Below are 13775 nucleotides of genomic sequence, written 5' to 3' on the forward strand. Positions count from 1 at the left end.
GGATTAACTACGATAGCAGTAAGGCGTAAAGCAGATGATGGGCCGGAGTCAAAGACTCGGACGATATACCGGGAGCTCATCGAGGGTTCATCGTCACTGAAAGCACGTTGGAAGACTCGCTAAAAGCTCGTCGGAAGATTACCGAAAGCAAGCCGGAAAACTAGCCGAGAGTTGGTCGGGAGTTCGCCGAAAGCTCGCTGGAAGAATCATCGAAAAGTTCACCGGAAGATCGCCGAAGTGAAAAATCGACGTACCGGACCATACTTACCTTAATCATAGTTAGAAGGATAATTAGAGTTGATTTGGGAGGTAATGTAACATCCCCCATTTTTGAAAATTTAGTAAAAGGTTTGTTTGTAAAAATAAGGATTATTTAATAATTATTTTATATTAAATGATATTATATTAAAAGTTTATGGTTAGGGACCTAAGAGTAAATATTAGAAGTTTGATATAATTTATGAAAGATTCAAATTTAAGTTAAAAAAAAAAATATATATATATATATATAGTGGACATGTGTCACTAGCTAACCTAATGGTGCCACTTATGTTTACTCTAAAGATGACACCTAGCCCCTTTCATGCATGCATGACACCTTGCAACTTTTGCATTAGCCAAAACCCAAAAAAAAAAAAAGAACTAGATGAAAGGTTAAAGAAAACAAACCTGAAGAGTTGCAGCCAACGTGAGTTTAAGAAGAGAAGGGAAGAAGAAGAAGAAGAAGAAGAAGAAGAAGAAGAAGAAGAAGAGCTTGAGGTTTTTCATCAATTTTCCCACATTTGGGATTCAAATAATTTTAAGGCAAGTATTCTAACCCCATCCCACAGTAACTTTAATCTCTGTTTCCATTTTTATTCTGCAAAATTTGTGAGATTTCAATTAAGAACCAGACCTTTCGTTTTGATACAAAGCCATGAATCTGTAATTTTTTGGTAATCTGACCTCTATATAATGTTTCGGTCATAACATTTTGTAATAAACTCTGATTTAGACAAAACCTATTCCATTTGAAATTAGACAAAAAAATCTTTATTTTGATACTAAGATTGAATGATTTGGAGTTTAAATGCCAATTAAGATATCTATTTAAATTAACCCTACAAATTCTGCAAAACAGGGACTGAAATTTTTGACCTCTTGTTGCTTAATTGCTTATAACTTTCTACTGTGAACTCAGATTCATACAAAGTATGATTTATTCGAAGCTAGGCTCCAAATGCTTTCTGTATATACCTGATTTGAAATTTTTGGAGTACAATTGCTAACTGAAATATCTGCTTTCATCGACCCTATGGATTTAGTAAAACAGAGCTAATATTTTCAGACATTTCGCTACGAAATTATTTGTAACTCCCTATTGTAAATTCCAATTCTTGTAAATATTTCTAATGACACATATTTTATATAAATTATTATGAGGTAAATATTTCTAATGACACCTATTTTGTATAAATTGGAGCATAATTGGTTATCCAAATAGTTCATACAATGTTCCTATCAAATTCTGCCAGAATCGAGCTTTGGTCGATTTCGGCTTTCCTTGTTACTTCTCTTTGGAAATCGATTTTGGCAAAAACTCTTACTTTAGTTAAGCTTTACATTATTATCTTAAATTCCTGTATACTTTGGTCCTTTATTTATTTGTACATCTGCAGCTATCATCTAAAGATCATGTTTGCATCGTAATGATTCGGCACATGCATCCCATTGTTCCGCATTTGCTTTCGATATGTGCCTCCTCCAGTTTTATTTCTTTGGACATTGAATTTATCTAACTTTCTTATTTCAATTGAGCTATATATGATTTCTTGAAAATCCTTGTATGCTCTTGCTTTTGTTTCCTTTTAAATCTGAATACATTTGTGAAAGATTATATTTGTATCGTATTGACTCGAAAGGCATATGTACATTTCGTTGTTTCGCATGTGCTTCTGATATATGCTAATTTTATTATCATACTATCCCTTTGTACTCTGGTATTTGTGGGATAAATGTGAACCTTTGCTAGAAATGGTAAAGGGAGTTATGCTTAGAGCCCGCGATGCTCTATCGGCCCCCTATGACTTCACTCAGACGTGAGTGGATGGAGCTCCCAGATGTAGGAGACTTATATTTGGTGGTCATTCAGAAATGGATGGACCATATTATATTATGATCTCACTTCACCTTCTATGTGTTTGATATGATATCCAAAGCTTTGGCTATGTTTCTATGCATGCTTTGGATAAGAATGAAATGAATGCATCGTCATGTGACATTTGAGCTTCTATTTATGTTTTATTTTTTGATATGTTTCCGAAATATTATAAGTCTTTGTTATACCTTGAAATTACCATATGCCATGGATATGTTCCTTATGTCAATGATATGCTCCAATTACCCTTTCTCGATTATATGAACAAAACATGCTTCGAACGAAATGATATCGTAATTCTGCATTCAAACAACATATGCTTCTGTTTCATCTTGTATCTCTGCTTTGTATTTTTGATACCTTATTTGTTTGAAAAAAAAAACTATCCTCTTTGCTATGGATATGTTAGTCGTTTGCTGAGCTTTATATGCTGACCCCATTGATATATAAATTTTTCAGGATAGCTTATCGCTTGCTAAAATATATACTTTGGGTTGAGGCAGTGGGAAGCTAAAAGATTTTGGGGCAAATCTTTCGTACTTGATATGTTGATGTTGTATAATTTCCTTTTGTGTGTATCAACAACAAATCTAGATTGATGTATCCTGTAAATATTTGAAAAGTACCTCTCATGTTAGGATTTTGGAAATGTTAATTTAAAATTATGTAATGAATGATATAAACATGTGGTACATGTTGGTTTTGTAATTGTATAGATTTCTCACAACTATGGATTTATGATGTGGTTATGGTTTAGTTAAGTTGCCTTTGGATTTTAAGAATCATCTAGTGACATGATGTATGATTATAAAATGTACAGGTTTTGTGAATTGTGGATTGTAGAGGTGAATGACTTGAATGTTTTTCTTAGTGACCTCAAATGTGTGATTAGATCCTGGATTATTTGTTGAATTATAATATTATCAATTTTGAGTTAGGTTCACACCTCCTGAATGAAAATTAAATTCGGGGGGGCGTGACAGGTAATCCCAACAACTCTGTTAGGAGCCAACTGGGCTCAGAGTTGGGATGGTTTGGGTCGGAGTCAAGGCCCAACCATGATGCTGAATTCCTTGCTAGCGGTGGCACCACCAGGGCCGACGATGGCACCGCTTGGAAAGCAACACACCAGGTGGTCTGGGCGGTGGCACCGCCCAGACTAGGCGATAGTACCATCGGCAGTTATTGCTGCCAGCGGTGGTACCACCCCTGTCAGGTGGTAGTACTGCCAAAGCTCGGTCTTCGAGCTCTGTTAGGCGGTGGTGCCGCCCAGACTGAGCGGTATTACTGTCCAGACTAAGCGGTAGTACCGCCTAGTATCAGGTGTCAGGCGGTGGTACCGCCCAGTAATGGCAGTGGTACCGCCAGGACCTCGGAAATCTAAGATTAGATACTTTTTGGCTCCATTTTTGAAGTCATTAGGGCCTATAAAAATCTCACCCTTTCCTGCATGAAAGGGCACGAAAGCATTGAGATATTCTTGAGTTGTTGGGGTGTAAAAGTGTTGTAAGCAAGTGCTAGAGTTCTCCTCCTCCTCCCTTTCTAACTTTTGAGATCATTCAAGAGATGTGTGAGACTTGTAAGGGTTCTCTCCTAAACTCGTGAAAAGGAGAAAGTGCTATAAAAGGTGGTTGGTCTTCACCTATTAAAGTAAGGCCTTTAGTGGATGTCAGAGATCTTATCGAAGGAGGAATCCGAAAGTGGATATAGGTCACGTTGACCGAACCACTCTAAATTCTGGTTTGCTTTCTATAAGTGCAATTTACTGTAACTGCAAATCATTTCATAGCAAACTGCTTCTCCTCCTCATCTTGCTTATGCTCTCATATGTTTCAAGTTGCTATCTTCCGATTCAATTTTCATCGAACGTATAAAATATTTTATACGAAAATCGATGAATTTTTCACTACACTAATTCAACCCCCCCCCCCCCCCCCCCCCTCTTAGTGTCGCTCTTGATCCTGACAATTGGTATCATAGTAAGGTTCACTATCGTTTGATTTAAAACCCAAGAGAGATGACATTTACCGGCAACTAAGAGGGTCATTCAATTACACGTCTGTCCATGTTCAATGGGACGGATTACACATATTGGAAGACTAGAATGAGGATCTTCCTAATTTTAATGGATTTTGATCTTTGGAACGTTGTCGAAAACAGCTTTCAAAAGTCTTCTCTTCCAATGAACGATTGGAATGAGTTGGAGAAGAAGACTTTCACTTTAAATGCCAAGGCTATGAATGCCTTGTTTTGTGCATTAGATAAAAATAAGTTTAATTGAGTGTCGATTTGTGAAATGACTTTTGATATTTAGTACACACTCGAAGTGACTCATGAAGGCACTAGTAGAGTGAAGGAGTCGAAAATTAATCTTTTAGTGCACACTTATGAGTTATTTCGGATGAAACCGAGTAAGACCATTAGAGACATGTACACCCGATTTACGGATGTCATCAATGGTCTAAAAGGACTTGGTAAAGGTTTCTCAGATTTTGAACTCGTTAATAAAGTTTTAAGATCTCTTCCAAAGAGTTGAGACCCTAAAGTCACAGCCATTCAAGAGGCCAAAGATTTAAATAATTTTCCTCTCGAAGAACTAATTGGGTCACTAATGACCTATGAGATGACTTTTAAAGCTTATGAAGAGCTTGAGGACATCCTTCCAAAGAACAGGAGGGATATGACACTAAGAACCCAAGAAGACTACTTGAAAGAAAACTCAAGTGTTGAGAACCCTGATGAAGACTTGGCACTTTTAACAAGAAAATTTAAAAAATTCATAAGAATGAATTAATTTAAAAATGATACTAAAAATAAATTTGAACCCAAGAAAGATCAAGTAATATGTTACGAATGCAAGAAGCTGGGACACTACAAGAACGAATGTCCCTAAGCCAAGAAGAGGACACCAAAGAAGAAGGCTCTCAAAAAAATATGGGACAACTCGAGTGCATCTGAAGAAGAGGAGCCAACCAACACCAAGCAAGTTGCTCACTATACACTAATGGCCATTGGAGATGAGGTAACAAGTTCAATTGATGCAAATTTATCATTTGATAAACTATTAAATGCTTTTCATTATTTATTTAATGAATGTAAATCAATTAATAAAAAATATAAATTATTAAAAACAGAGCATGATTCTCTTGTTAGTAATTATAATAGATTAAAAGTTAAGCATAATGATAGTTTAGCTCCATGTACGAAATGTCATGAAATAGAAACACTTAGAAAGGAAAACTTGCTACTCAAAGATACCGTAGAAAAATTTGAGGTTGGTAGCAAGTCCTTGAACATGATCCTTACTAATAAGGGTCACGTTCATAAAAGAAGTAGAATCAGATTTTTTAGGCACTCAAGGTCAAATGGGTACCTAAAAATCATAATCTTTTATAGAAACGTATATCATCACAAGTTAGGAGCAAGAGATGGTACCTTAATAATGGATGCTCAAGACATATGACCGGAGATCCATCTCAATTCTCTAAACTCACTAGCCTAGACGAAGGATATGTCACATTTGGAGACAACAACAAGGATAAAATCATTGGCAAAGGAACTATAGGTAACACATCCAACTTTTTTATTAAAAATGTGTTATTAGTTGATGGCTTAAAGCATAACCTTTTGAGTATTAGTCAATTGTGTGATAAAGGATATATTATTAGATTTGAATCTAATGCTTGTATTATAGAAAAACCAACCAAAAACACATCTATGATTGCTCTAAAATAAAATAATGTATACAATATCGATATTAATGATATTTGTAATGAAATATGTTTTTTGATTTTAAATAACGATGCTTGGCTTTGGCATAGGAGATTAGGTCATGCTAGCATAAAACTAATCTCTCAAACTTTATCTAAAGAACTTGTAAGAGGAATTCCTCATATCAAGTTCGTCAAAGATAATGTGTGTGATGCATGTCAACTAGGAAAACAAATAAAATGTAGCTTCAAACCTAAGAACCAAATAAGCACATCTAGACCTTTGCAATTGATTCATATGGATTTATTCGGACCAATTTTTATATCAAGCCTAGGAGGTAGCAAATACGCATTTGTCATCGTGGATGATTATAGTAGATACACATGGACTTATTTTTTGACACATAAAAGTGAATGCTTTAGGTATTTCTCCAAGTTTTGTAAACTTGTTCAAAATGAAAAGGGTTTTATGATTTCATCAATTTGAAGTGATCATGATGGTGAACTTCAAAACCGTGATTTTTAAGAATTTTGTGAATCTAATGGATACAACCATAACTTCTCTACTCTAAGAGATCCTCAACAAAATGGAGTAGTATATAGAATAAATAGAAATTTACAAGAAATGACAAGAATTATGTTAAATGATCATAGCCTACCCATAAATACGACATGCTATGTCATGAATAGGGTTCTAGTAAGACCCCTACTTTCCAAGACTCTGAGTTATGGAACAACAAAAAACCCAACGTTTCATACTTTAAAGTTTTCGGATGTAAATGTTTTATTTTGAATGAAAAAGATGTCTTAGGTAAATTTGATGCAAAATTCGATAAAGAAATTTTTCTTGTCTATTCTTTTGTTTCTAAAGCATTTCGTATCTTTAATAAAAGAACTTTGATTATAAAAGAATCTATTCACGTTATTTTTAATAAAATTTCCGAAGTTAAGAAAAATAATTTTGATGATGATCTTAATTTTGATACTTTAATTTAAATGATTCCCCTTCTCCATCTAGCAACTTAGATGCATCTTCTTCCGAACCTTCTTTACCAAAGGAATGGAAGAATGTAGATGCTCATCCTAAGGAGCTAATTATAGGAGACACATCGAAAGGTGTTCAAACTCGTTCTTCTCTTAAAAATTTTTGTGTCGACGCCGCTTTTCTCTCCCAAATTGAACCTAAATACATTGATGTGGCCATGAAAGATGATTCATGGGTCATCGCAATGCAAGAAGAATTGAATCAATTTTAGAGAAATAAAATGTGGAAGCTTGTTCCAAGGCCAAATGACCATTTAGTCATTGGTACTAAATGAGTCTTCAGAAACAAGCGAGATGAATCTAGTATCGTGATACGAAACAAGGCTAGATTAGTGGTCAAAGGTTTCAACCAAGAAGAAGGTATCGATTATAAAGAAACTTTCGCTCCTTACCATGATTAGAAGCCATAAGGATGCTCCTTGCCTATGCTAGTAGTAATAATTTCAAGTTGTTTCAAATGGATGTTAAAAGTGCTTTTCTTAATGGCTTTATCTCCGAAGAAGTTTATGTTGAACAACCTCCCAGGTTTTAGAATGATAATTTTTCTAATAATGTGTTTGAATTGACTAAAACTCTCTATAGATTGAAACAAGCCCTAACGGCTTGGTATGAGAGACTTAGCTCATTTCTAATTCATAATAATTTCTCTAAAGCCGTTAGGGATTGGAATAGTTGTGATAGTCGACTAAAGTGATAACATTTTAAGAGAAATAGGATTAGAGAGACACCAGGTATCGTTAGCAATGAACTCGGAAACCTTCCAATCTTTGGGAGCCCCAAGGTCTTTTCGTATTCTGTCACCATATAATTGAAATATATACTCTTCCCATTCACCCAAGGATCGTACCACATATTAGTACTAGTTTCGGAAGAGATTGCAAAGGAAATGTGTTTGATTAGCCAATTCCTTACCTTCAAAATTTCTTTCCAACTGCAGAGTGATATTCTTGCTGAAACTTCCCAAATTGATTCCTTAGGAAGATACCTAGTAGAAACCCACTATGACAATAAGGAACAATTGTTTTACAAAAGATCCCACAATTATTGTACCAAACATGCTTTATTCCAATCTCTAGTATTTCTCAAGTTCAACCCCCTTCCATCTTTCGGTTTGCAGATGCTATCCCAATTTATCATATGTATTGTCTTACCATTTGTGTCATTCTAGAAGAAGTTCATAAATAATCGTTCAATATCCTAGAGAAGTCCAACAAGCAGAAGAAATGCACTAGACCAATAAATAGAGTAAGAATATAATACCGAACGGATGAGTTCAAGTCATTCTGATTTGGAAAGAAGCTTATTTTTCCAGGAGGAAATTATATTCTTTATTTTTTGCAAGATAGGCAGATAGTGAGTTGTGTGAATGCCAATAGATATAAATGGGAGACCTAGATACGGAACTGGTAGATTTCCCTCAATAACCCCGAGAGTGTGTGCAATAAAATCCTTATCCTCGATGCAAGGACCCATGTAGACTTTACTTTTCGCATGATTTAACTGAAGGCCAAAAACTATACCAAAGTCATTCAGAATAGTAGCCAGGTTCCTCACTGAAGTTGAATCATCCTGAAGAAAAAGATAAGAAGATCATATGCAACGGTTATGTGTGATATATGAATAGAACCAGCATTGGGTATCTTAATGCTGCCATTAGAGACTGCCTGTTCCAACATACAGCTGAGTCCTTCCCTTGCAATAGTAACGAGATATATGGAGAGAGTGGATCACCTTGTTGGATGCCATTTGTGCTCCCAAAAAAGCCAATAGGTGAGCCATTGAAGAGTATCGAAAACTTTGAAGTTTCCAAGAAATATTGAATCCAATTAACCGATTGCTGAGGGAAGTTCATACTGAGGAGTATCTTATAGATAAATTTCCTAGTAACTGAATCAAAGTCTTTTCATAAATCAGCTTTCAAATATATTTTCATCCCTCTTGCTTTTGAGTGCAGATCCTTAACTGTAACATCCCTCATTTCTGAATTTTCATATAAGTTTCTACTTGTAATGTAAATATCTATTTAAAATTTGATAAAAGAGCTAAAGTATAAATCCAAGAACTTATTTATAAGATTTGGGAGATTTGTTCAAAAAAAAAATCTGAGGACTTTTTTGTAAACCCTAGGACCTAATCGTAAATATAATAATACAAGGACTAAACTGCAAAATGCACAAAATTACAAATTCCACCATTTAAGCCTCTCTACCTTCGTTCATAAGGAACCAGAGAAGGCAGCTGCGTGGAAGAACAGGAGAAAGAAAGAAGGAAGAAGAGAAGAAAAAAAAGGGGGAAGAAGAAAAAAAAAAAATTTTGGGGCTTTCAGGTTTCTTGCTCAAATCTTCTCATTTAGGGTCATAATTCTCAAAGGCAAGTATTCTAACCCCATCCTATAGAAGAATTAGTCTCTGTTCCTATATTGATTCTGAATGATTTATGCTTAGAACCTTATATTTATCTCTTTGGACACAAAATCAAGGATTTGAAATTTTTTCGGTAAACTGACCCCTATACACTGTTTCAGCTATAATTTTTAGCACCAAATGTGGATTCAGGTAGGACCTAGCTCACATAAAATTAGACTCTTATACTTTCTTTTGACACTGATTTTGTATATTTTAGACACCAAATACTTACCCAAACGTCTGTTTCAAATGAGCCTATAGATGTCGCAGAACAGGGATCAAAATTTCTGACCTTTCGATACTAAAATACCTATAAGTCTCTGTTGGAAATTCTGATTTGTACCAAACTAACTTCGTTCGAAACTACACTTGTAGACCTTTCTTTTGACATATTGACTGAAAATTTTGGAATTCAAATGCCTACCCTATTATCTGTTGAATCTGACCCTATGAATTCTGTAAAACAGTGATTTTGTTTTTGACCTTGTGTTACCAAATCAAAGGTAACTCCTTGTTGGAAACCATGATTCGTACGAAACTTATTTCAATAGAAAATAGATTGATATATCTTTCAATAGTAGCTTTCTTAAGGGTATTGGAGCATAATTGATAATCTGAAATATTTGTTCAATGTGCCTCTTGAATTCTGTCAGAAATCGAGCTTTGGTCGATTTCGCGTATTCTGTTTCATTTGTTTGGAAATAGATTCCATTCAGTCCCCTTCACTCAATTGAGGCTTATGTTGATGCTTGAATTCTGGTTTGATCTTATCTATAAATTATTTACATTCTTGAAACATTTTGTGTAACTTTTAAGCTATATCGCATTGACACATATAGGCACATGTATATCCCATTGTTCCGCATTTGCTTTCGATATGTGCCTATTCTAGTTTCATTCCTTTGGATATTGAATTCATCTAACCTTCTTATTTGAATTGAGCTATATATGATTGCTTGGAATCCGTTTATACTTTTGCTTTCATTTCATTCCAACCTGAATACATTTGTGAGAGATTATTGCTTGCATCGTATTGACTCGTAAAGGCACATGTATATTTTGTTGTTCCGCGTGTGCTTCCGATATATGTTATTTATTGTTCATACTGGCTTTTGTACTTTGGTGTTGTGGGATAATGTGAACCTTTGCCAGAAATGGTAAAGGGAGTTATGCATAGAGCCTGCGATGCTCTACCGGCCCCCTTTGACTTCACCTAGACGTGGGTGGATGGAGCTCCCAGACGTGGGAGACTTCTGTCTGGTGGTCATTCAGAAATGGATGAATCATAATTTGTATGTGGTCCCACTACACCTTCTGTATGTTTGATATGATATCCAGAGCTTTGGTTATGTGTTTCTGTATATGCTTTGGATAAGAATGATATGAATGCAACGTCAAAGACGACGTTTGAGCTTCTGTTTGGTATTTGTTATTGATATGCTCCGAAATGTTCTATACGCCGTTGATATGCTCCGGAACATTTCATACGCCACTGATAAGCTCCGAAACATTTCATTTGTTATTTATATGCTTCGAAATGTTTCATTCATCGTTGATATGCTTCGAAATGTTCCATATGCCGTGATATGCTCCGGAACATTTCATACGCCATTGATAAGCTCCGAAATGTTTCATTCATTGTTGATATGCTTTGAAATGTTCCATATGCCATTGATATGCTCCGGAACATTTCATACGCCATTGATAAGCTCCGAAATGTTTCATTCATTGTTGATATGCATCGAAATGTTCCATATGCCGTTGATATGCTCCGAAACATTTCATACGCCATTGATAACATTTCATACGCCATTGATAAGCTCCGAAATGTTTCATTCATTGTTGATATGCATCGAAATGTTCCATATGTCGTTGATATGCTCCGAAACATTTCATATGCCATTGATAAGCTCCGAAATGTTTCATTCATTGTTGATATGCTTCGAAATGTTCCATACGCCATTGATATGCTTCGGAACATTTCATACGTCATTGATAAGCTCCGAAATGTTTCATTTGTTATTGATATGCTCCGAAACATTTCATTCGTTGTTGATATGCTCCAATTACTCTATGCCCCCTCTGTTATGAACCAAATATGTATGATTGAAATGACAATTGTGATTCGGCACCTAATGATATTATGTCTATAAATTCTTATATTCTGCCTTGCATTTTGAAACTTTATCTCTTTGGAAATTGTCCTCTTTTGACATGGATATGTTAGTCACTTGCTGAGCTTTATATGCTCACCCCGTTGTTGTATAAATTTTTTAGGATAGCTTGTCGCTTGCTTAAATGTTAAGATTGGGCTGAGGCAGTGGAAAGCTAAAAGATTTTGAGCAGATCTTTATTAGTATATATGTTTTTGTTGTATAAGCACACGCTGCATCTAATGAAATGTTGACGATGAATCTAAACTTGTGGATTTTGTATAAGTTTAAAGGACCTCTCATGTTTAAGATTCTGGAATGTTAAGTTTAATTCGTGTAACGATATGAAAACACTTGTGAATTTATGTTGTGGCTATTATTTTGGTGAGTTGGGTTCAGATTTTATGGATCATCGAGCGATGTGTTGTATATTTATGAACTACACAGGGTTTATAAATTTATAGATTATAGAGGTGAAATTTTGATTTGAATGTTTTCTTAGTGACCTCAAATGTGTGTTTGGATCCTGGATGGATTTGTGTTGAAAATTTTAATATTATCGATACTTTGAGGGGCGTGACAGAGGTGGTATCAGAGCATTATTTGAGGATTACTGAAATATTTGATATGTTGACGTGCAAAATATATTGAGGTCTAATGAACTATAGTGATTGGTGGAAATTTTCTTTGATACATTTTAGGAATCTGGGATGATGAGGACATTTGGACCTCCTATTTCATTTGTTTCTGATTAATTAAGGGGAATGAAATGATTGATTGGGGATATTGAATCAGAGTGGCGCAGCAGAAGCATGATGAACCTAATTTCATTGGTGGTAGAAAAAAATGGATGATACAAACGAAGAAGATATTTGATGTACAAAATTGTTCTGATGTTCATAAGATTTCTTTTGCTCTTATAGCGGAAGTGGAGGCTAATTATTAATGGGAACAATAAAAAGAATTTTTGAAGATCAGTGGCAAGAATGATAAGGACAAGTTTACCAATAAAAATATGATTGGAAATGAATCAGAAAGTAATAACAAGAGGGTCAAGACATTTGGATTTGAAATGAGAAGTCACCACAAAAGACTTAATCATGTGTGAATTGCAGGTTAAATTATGAAACAAGTTTGAGTTTTCGGGTGATTGGAGTTTATTTTGCTTGTAGAAAGTTGGATCATAAAATAAAAGACTGCCCATTGAACAAGAAGAAAGAGTCATTGCCTCCTAAATCACCAGCCCATGTCAAAGTGTATGTTATCATAGAATATGATTCTAAAGCTTTTGAATCAGTGGTCAAAGGTATTATGCATGTTTATGAAAGAATGCAAATATTTGTTTGACTATGGATCCCGTCTACGATTTGATTCGTAATATTTTGCTTATCACTTGGGTATTCAACCTAGACCACTGCATTATGTGCTATATGTAAATACGATCATTGGAGATTCTCTGATAATGAACTTGAATCTGGTCCTCTTGTCTGATTCTTATTGGAGAACTTGAACTTTTTGCTGATTTAGTTCTCCTAAAGATTTGGAGTTTGATATTATACTTAGCATGGATTGGTTATCTTCTCATCATGCTAGTATTGATTGTTAGAAAAAAATAATTACTTTCTGCATACCAGATCAATCTATATTTTACTTTGAGGACATTAGGCATGATTTGCCTCCTTGCTTGATATCAACACTTCAAGCTTATCGTCTTATGCAGAAGGGTTGTTTTTGTTATAAGGTGTGTGTAAAGGAGCATTCAAATCAGGAAACCCACCTAAATGAAATTTCAATGGTCAAAGAGTTCCCTGATGTATTCCCAAATGACTTGCCTGGTTTACCTTTGGATACAGAGGGTGAAATTGCTATTGATCTGGTCCCCAGTACAATCCCAATATCCAAGCCTCCCTATAGGATGGCACCACTCCAGTTAGAGGAATTAAAAAAGCAACTACAAGAATTATTATATAAGGGTTTCATACGACCCAACGTATCTCCATGGGGTGCTCCGGTACTATTAGTGAAGAAGAAGGATGGAACATTGAGGCTTTGTATTGATTATAGATAGTTGAATCAGGTGACCATCAAAAACAAGTATCCCATACCCAGAATTGATGATTTGTTTAATCAACTGCAGGGTGCACAAGTATTCTCTAAGATTGACCTGAGATCAGGTTACTATCATTTGAAGATCAAGGAGGAGGATATTCTAAAAACAGCTTTCAAAACTCGATATGGTCACTATGAATTCTTGGTGATGCCTTTTGGTTTGACTAATGCCCCTGTAGCTTTTATGGAACTAATGAATATGATATTTCAACTACTC

The sequence above is a fragment of the Musa acuminata genome, chromosome BXJ2-7 (assembly GCF_036884655.1).
Source record: "Musa acuminata AAA Group cultivar baxijiao chromosome BXJ2-7, Cavendish_Baxijiao_AAA, whole genome shotgun sequence".
NCBI classification, from domain to species: Eukaryota; Viridiplantae; Streptophyta; class Magnoliopsida; order Zingiberales; family Musaceae; genus Musa; species Musa acuminata.